This window comes from Nannospalax galili, unplaced genomic scaffold, assembly GCF_000622305.1.
Source record: "Nannospalax galili isolate Female #2095 unplaced genomic scaffold, S.galili_v1.0 scaffold173, whole genome shotgun sequence".
Classification (NCBI taxonomy): Eukaryota; Metazoa; Chordata; class Mammalia; order Rodentia; family Spalacidae; genus Nannospalax; species Nannospalax galili.
In genome coordinates this window covers 4,496,420-4,503,447 of record NW_008334442.1, presented here as the reverse complement: position 1 = coordinate 4,503,447, position 7,028 = coordinate 4,496,420, and positions in this window count along the sequence as shown.

The window sequence follows — 7,028 nt, the reverse complement described above, 5'->3', positions numbered from 1 at the left end:
GTCAGATGACCCACCACCATTACAGGACATTTTGCGCGATGCTCATAGTCCCTGGGAACTAATCGACCCAGGAGGGCAAGGAGCAAAAAGTGTCCTTTGAATCCCTCTGACCCAATTAGTATAGATCTCAAGGTATGTCTGTTAAACATCCAAGAAGGTTAGTTCCACCATTCTGGCCATTTTTAATTACTGTGTGTCTTGCAGATAAATCTTGGGTAATGACCCTCAAATAAAAAATAAACCTTTTCTAGAGATATTTTTCTTGATCTATTATGTATAATTTGTCAGTAGATTGTAGGAATAATATGGTTCCCTCTGGTTTTCGTGACTAGCTAAGCATTGTTTCTCTCTTGTCCCCCCTCTCCAGGGTTTAAAGTAAAAAAAAAAAAAAAAGAGTTGTAAAGTGGGAGTGTTACAAAGAACAAGCATCTTACAACTTTCTGACCTAAGGTCAGGGATATAAAGGCAAGGTAAAATAGCCTGACATGACCATTTGGAGTCATGAACAAATAGCAGCTATGGATACTTGCACAAGTTCTGCACAAGATTGGGCTTTTCTTTGTTGTTGTTATTTCTTTTTATTTTCTTGAGATAGGGTCTCCCTGTAGCCCCAGTTGTCCTGGAACTCACTATGTAGACCCAGCTAGCCTTGATCTCACAGAGATCCGACTGCCTCTACTTCTAGAGTGATAGGATTGAAGGTGTGCACCACCATGCCCTGCTCAAGATTGGGCTTTTCAATATTCCATCATGTATGAAGTGCCCATGAGGCCCAACCCCTTCCTGAGGAGCTGTTGGCAGTTAATGGCTATTGGAGCAGGAGATGACATTTGCAAGCAATCCTACTGAAACTCAGTGGATCCCCCCATCCAGAGAGGGGGAGGTAGAAGGGGTACTTATTGGGAAGAAAAAGGGATTCAGAGGGAAAGGGAAGGGCATAAAAGAGGACAATTGGGGGGGAATATAATCACAATACATTATATATGTATATGAAATTGACAAAGCTTCAATAAAGAAAAAAAGACAACAAAGTAGTCTGAAAAATTCTTACACTTGACATCACTGGACCTAACACAAAAGAACCAAGTCACTGTGCAAAGGCCTCTCTGCTCCCTTTGGAATACACACTCCTCACAGCACTCCCAGGGACAAAGGAGATATTGATGGGTTTCCTAGGCTTTGTTGATATTCAGCCAAGTAGTCATATACAGGAAAAAAAAATCCTACTTGATTTGATTAGAATAAGGACATGTGATGATCAGGAAGCATGTTACAGATTTACAAACTTACTTATTTTTTCTTCTTTCCTTCTTTCTTTTCTTTTTGCAGCACTTGAGATGGAACCCAATTCTTTGTGCATGAAAGGCAAGCATTCTACCATGGAGCTATAGCCCAGCCCTAGGTTTATTAACAAGTTTATCACTCACCCTAGGTCAAGGCACTTGGCCCTTGACCCCATGTTGGAGATTGAACCCAGGGCCTTGACCATGATGGGCAAGCACTGTACTACTGAGCTATATCTCCACACATGCACCAAACACACACACACACACACACACACACACACACACAAACACACACATGCACGCACACATGCACATACGCCTGCAGTTTTTTTTTTTTTTTAGAGGATCTCCAAGTCTGCCTGGAACTCACTATGTAAGCCAGGCTGGCTTTGATCTCACAGAAATCCACCTGCCTCTGCATGCCACCCCAGCCTTTTTAAAAAAATCTGTGTGTGTATGTTATGTGCTTATGTATATGTGTATGTGCACAGTCATGCACATGCATGCAGAGACCAGAAGAGGACAACAGTTGTTCTGTTCTGTAACTTTCCTCCTTACTCCCTTGAAACAGTCTCTCAATAAACCTGTAAATAGCTTTTTAAATTTTATAAGTTTTTTTTAACTTTTTATTTTTTGACTAGGCTGACTGGAACTAGCAAGTACCAGCAATTCTCTTGTGTCCACATACCTACCCCCAAGCCTCTAGAACTGGGCCTGCAGGTACACGAGGCCACACCCAACTTTTATGTTGGGTTCCATACTCAAGCCTTCTTGCTTGCACAGCAAGCACTCATCCACTGAGCCATCTCCCTAACCCCCTCCCATCCCACTTTTTTTTTTTTTGGTACATTATGTGTATGAGTATTTGGCCATTATGTATGTAAGCATATCACATGCCTGCAATGCCCATGGAGGCCAGAGGAGAACATTGGATTCCCTAGAACCAGAGTTACAGATAGTTGTTAGCCATCATATGTGTGTTGGAAACTCGACCCATGTCCTCTGCAAGAACAGCAAGTGCTCTTAACTGCTGAGCCATTTCTCCAGTCTCTCTCCCCAGTCATTTTGTAAAAAATTTTATTTTAAGGTAGGGTCTTGCAATGACCTTGGCTGGCCTCAAATGTGAGATTCTACTACTTCAGTATCCTGAGTGGCTGGGATTTGGGGCATGCTCTGTTCAACTTCCTCTTGGCTTTGCTGAGGATGGATTCCACCTTGCATATGCTAGCCAGCCACTCTATCACTGAGTTGCTTCCAGTCCCATCTGTATATTTTATGGCAATAGATCATCTCCTTGGTCTAAATTACCCAAATGATGTCATTAAAACATTTTTAAATCAAAATTAATTTAAAGTTTTATACGAGGTCAGATTTTTCTGGTTGGATGGGGAAATAGTAGGTGTCAAATTAAAAGTGAACAAATAATTTAGATCATAGTAAAAATTTCCCCTGCCTTTTTCACTTACAGGAAATTGTAGATTATTCTTTTCCAAAGGTTAAAAAAATATTGTGAGTAATAAGACAAAATTTCACACAAATAACCAATAACATGAGCTAGACAGATGTTGTTTATAAATTCTTTTACTTATGCCATTTCTCTGGAAAATTATTCAATTTAGGAAAAAGGAAACCATATAAGCCGAATGTGAATGCATGGCTTGCATTGGGACATTTTTATTGTATGCAATAGACAAAGTTCAAATAACCTTTAATGTTAAAAACTGTAAAACCATAAGTGACACCATAATTAGGTTTTTTTGGCTGCAGAAAATAATCCTCTTTTTACCACCTTCAACTTTTTTTCTTTTGATCTTTTTGAGACAGGTTCTTCCTGTAGCCACAGTTGGCCTGGAACTCACTATGGAGACCAGGCTGGCCTCACTCTCACAGAGATCTGCCTGCCTCTGCCTCCCAAATCCTGGGATTAAAGACATACGCCACCACACCCAGCACCGCCTTCAGCTTTTCATCATTATAACAAAATACCTGAGGTAATTATCTTATAAAACAAAGGTTTACTTTGGCTCACAATTTAGAGTACAAAGTTGGATGAACCCATTATTTTTAGACCTCTGATGGAAGTGCCAAATAGCAAGGTTGGGGAGCAAACCATGTGGCAGAGCAAAATTGTGCATGTTATGGCCGGGAAGCAAACAGGAAGGAGGAAGAGGCCAGCTTCCCATGATCCCTTTTTGAGGGCACAACACTAATAACCTAAGGACCACCTATTAGGGTCCATATCCTAGGGACTCCATTCTGGGAACCAATTCTTTAACACACAGGCTTTGGGGGAATGGTCAAGGTCCAAAGTACAATACTAACTAAGTCCCAATTCTAAGTTTTTGGAAACGAATCAGATTTTTGCAGATTTTTTTTTCACTTGAATTGGGCTTTTAGCCTCTAATGCAATCAACTGTTACCATACCTCATCATTTCAAACAAATGGTAATCAGAGGTCCACATCTGGTATAGGTGGGGGAAAGCACAAAATAGCAATAAAAAGTAGTAAGAAACATCAACAGGAAAGTCAAGAAGAGAAAGCTATGCAGTGATTAGCTACTTAAGAGTACAAGTCCGTGATGGTTTGAATGGGAATGTCCCCCATAGGCTCCAAGTATTTGGACATTTTGTCCCCACTTTGTGGCTATACTGGAAGAAACACATCGCTGGGGGCAGGTTTAGAAAGTTCTTAAGCCTTGCCAGATCTCCAGTTGTGCCTGCTTCCTGTGCCTGCTTAAAGATGCAAGAGCTTAGCTTCTGCTCCTCCTCCAGCCACCTCTGCCACCATGCCGCCCCGTGATGTTGGACTCTTGCCCCTTGGAACCATAAGCACAAATAAACTCTTCCTTTTATAAGTTGCTTTGGTCATGGTGTTTCTATCACAGCAACAGAAAAGTGATTAATACAAAGTTCTTACTGATGTCGCTGATCTGAAGCATGCTCAGGTAGTCTGTTACATGCAGTAAAGTCCAAAGGCCAGCACTCGTTTTACAAACATTATGATATGGACGTCATCCTATCTTCCTCAGGAGTCCACTACACAGCCGTCCATTTCATCTGCTAGTACACTTTTTTGTACTAGAGTTGTAATTTTTTTTTTGTATAGAGTTGGATTTGTGTCTGTGCACATATAAGCTAGCTTTCCAACTACACTACAGATTTGTGGAGGCTGAAGTTGGGCCTGGTAGCACAGTCCTACACTACAGATTTGTGGAGGCTGAAGTTGGGCCTGGTAGCACAGTCCTCTGATCCCTGGTACTTAGGAAAATGAGGAAAAAGGATCACAAGTTCAAAGCCAGCTTGTGCTACACAGAGAGATGGAGGCCAGCCTGAGCAACTTAGTGAGACCCTGTTTCAAATTATAGAAACAAAAACCAAGAAAATAGAAAAAAAGGATTGAAGATAGAGCTCAATCGTAGAGTGATTACTTAGCGTAAACTATGTGCTGGGTTCCATCCCTAGGACTGAAAAAAAAAAAAAAAAACAGAAAAGAAAAAAGGAAAACCTCAAAACATCTGCACAGGCCAGGGATCTTGGATTACTATATTAGTTATCTATCATTGCATAACTAATCATACTAGAATTTAGCAACTTAAAACCACAGCATTCATTATCTTACACAATCTCTGAGGTTCAGGAATCTGGGAACAGTTTAGCCGAGGAGTCATGTTTTCAAGCCAGAGCTCCAGCCTCAGGAGAGTCACCTGATGGCTTTACCTTTTTTTTTTTTTTTTTTCTTTTTGAGACAAGGTCTCCCTGTAGCCCCAGCTAGCCTGGAACTCGCTCTGTAGATCAGGCTGGACTCAAACTCACAGAGATCCACCTGCCTCTGCCTCCCGAGTGCTGGGATTAAAGGCGTGTGCCACAGTGCCTGGCTTTACCCTATTTACAAGATCCTCTTCTGAAATGTTTAGTCAGATTTCTGTTGCCAGGAGACCTCAGTTCATCACAGTGTGGGCTTCCCCACAGCACCACCTAACTATCCTCATATGCCAGCTGTTTTCTCCAGCAAGAGTGATCTGTCACAATGCTGTTTATTGCTTAGTCATACACCACAACTTCTACTGTGTTCTGTCGGTTAGAAGCAGTTGCCAAACCCAGCTCACACTCAAGGGAAGAGAAATTAGCCTCCATCGTTTGAAGGGAAGATTATCACAGAACTGTGGATGTATCTTTAAAGCCACCATAAGCATCTTTTTAATGATATGTTCAGAGCCTATCTTTTAGCCAGTGTGGTATTCCATAGTTCTGTTTGATTACATTATATAATGCTGATAAATATTATGACAAAATGAAATATGGCTGCAAATTAAATTCACATCTCAGCTATTTTTGGTTTTGTTTCTCTTTCTAGAAAAAAATGGGCTATGTTTATTGGTTACTTAATACATTCATCCTTTCCTGTAATAGCCATTGCATGACTTTAACTATATCCTAGACATTGTTAAATGATAAAGAACACAAGTAAATTGGCATTGGTAAATAGTCTTTGTCCTTCTTGTATGTTAGAATCACCTTAGAGAAAAATTTTAAGAATGTGTGTCTAACTCAGAACAATAAAATCAGTCTTCTGTATAGTGGGCCTTAGTTGTGATTTTTTTGCCATTCTCAGACAAATGTGTAGGAAGGAATATGAAGAATTTAACTAGATATTCTGGGTGTCTTTTCCATGATTTGTCTTCTACAGTGGTTTTCTGACATTACAAAAATTTGCAGTTATAAGTTTGCAGTAAGAACTGTATAACGAAAGATACATATTGAAACCAAAGCAGTTCAGAAGACAACCCAGGAAAAATTAATGTGCTTCTTGATCCCTTGGCATATGGTATATATTTGGATTAAACCTAGTGTATAAAAATCATATTCCTATTGGTAACTCTTTTCCTTGATTGACAGTGAGCGTGGCCTGGATATCAATTACATCTTCTTCTCTTGCTAGTTGTGACTAAGAATGTAACTAAATGGCACATGAAATTTCTGTGCAATTTACATGAGATGGGGTAAGAACAGGAATTCAAGAGATCAGAAAGGTCCCCTCAGGGACTCGCCATAACGGAGGCCTTGGTTTGCTGGGCATTTGCCCCGTGCTTGCAGGACTTCAGACTAGATGGTTGTCTGTTCCATATAAAGCTGCATCCCAGGGTACAGATGGAGGCATCAGCTTCCTTATTCCCTCCTGTGTGTAGAACTTTCCCAAAGCCACTTCTCTCTGCCTGGCTACAGACTCCTCTTCCCTCAGGGTAGGGCTGAGCGCAATGACAAGCAGTATAATTTTGAAGGCAGTTCACCTATGATTGAAAAGGCTTCTTCAGGCTTTTGTGATCTTCCTCTGGTCATTCACTTTTACACCACCCAAAATAAACCAGCTGAATCTAGAACCAGAATGGCAGCTGTCCAGGCCTGGCACCAAACAACCTCTGGGACTCAGGGTGTGGCTCTTCAGTAGGATCAGTCAAACCCATGAGGCATCTTTGACTACTTTCTAATTATTTCCATTGCAAAAGGTCTGGAGTTACTTGATGAATCAAGCAATTTTTATTGAAAAGCAAACCAAGGGTAATGATGGCAGATTTATTCAACACACAGGCATACACACACACACACACACACACACACACACACACACGCACATACACACCCCACAGATTTATTATTGATGTCCAGGACCCCAAATCTGTACCTACTTGGGTCATAGGCATCAAAAATAGTGATCATAGAGTAAAGATCAAATTATCTCTACAA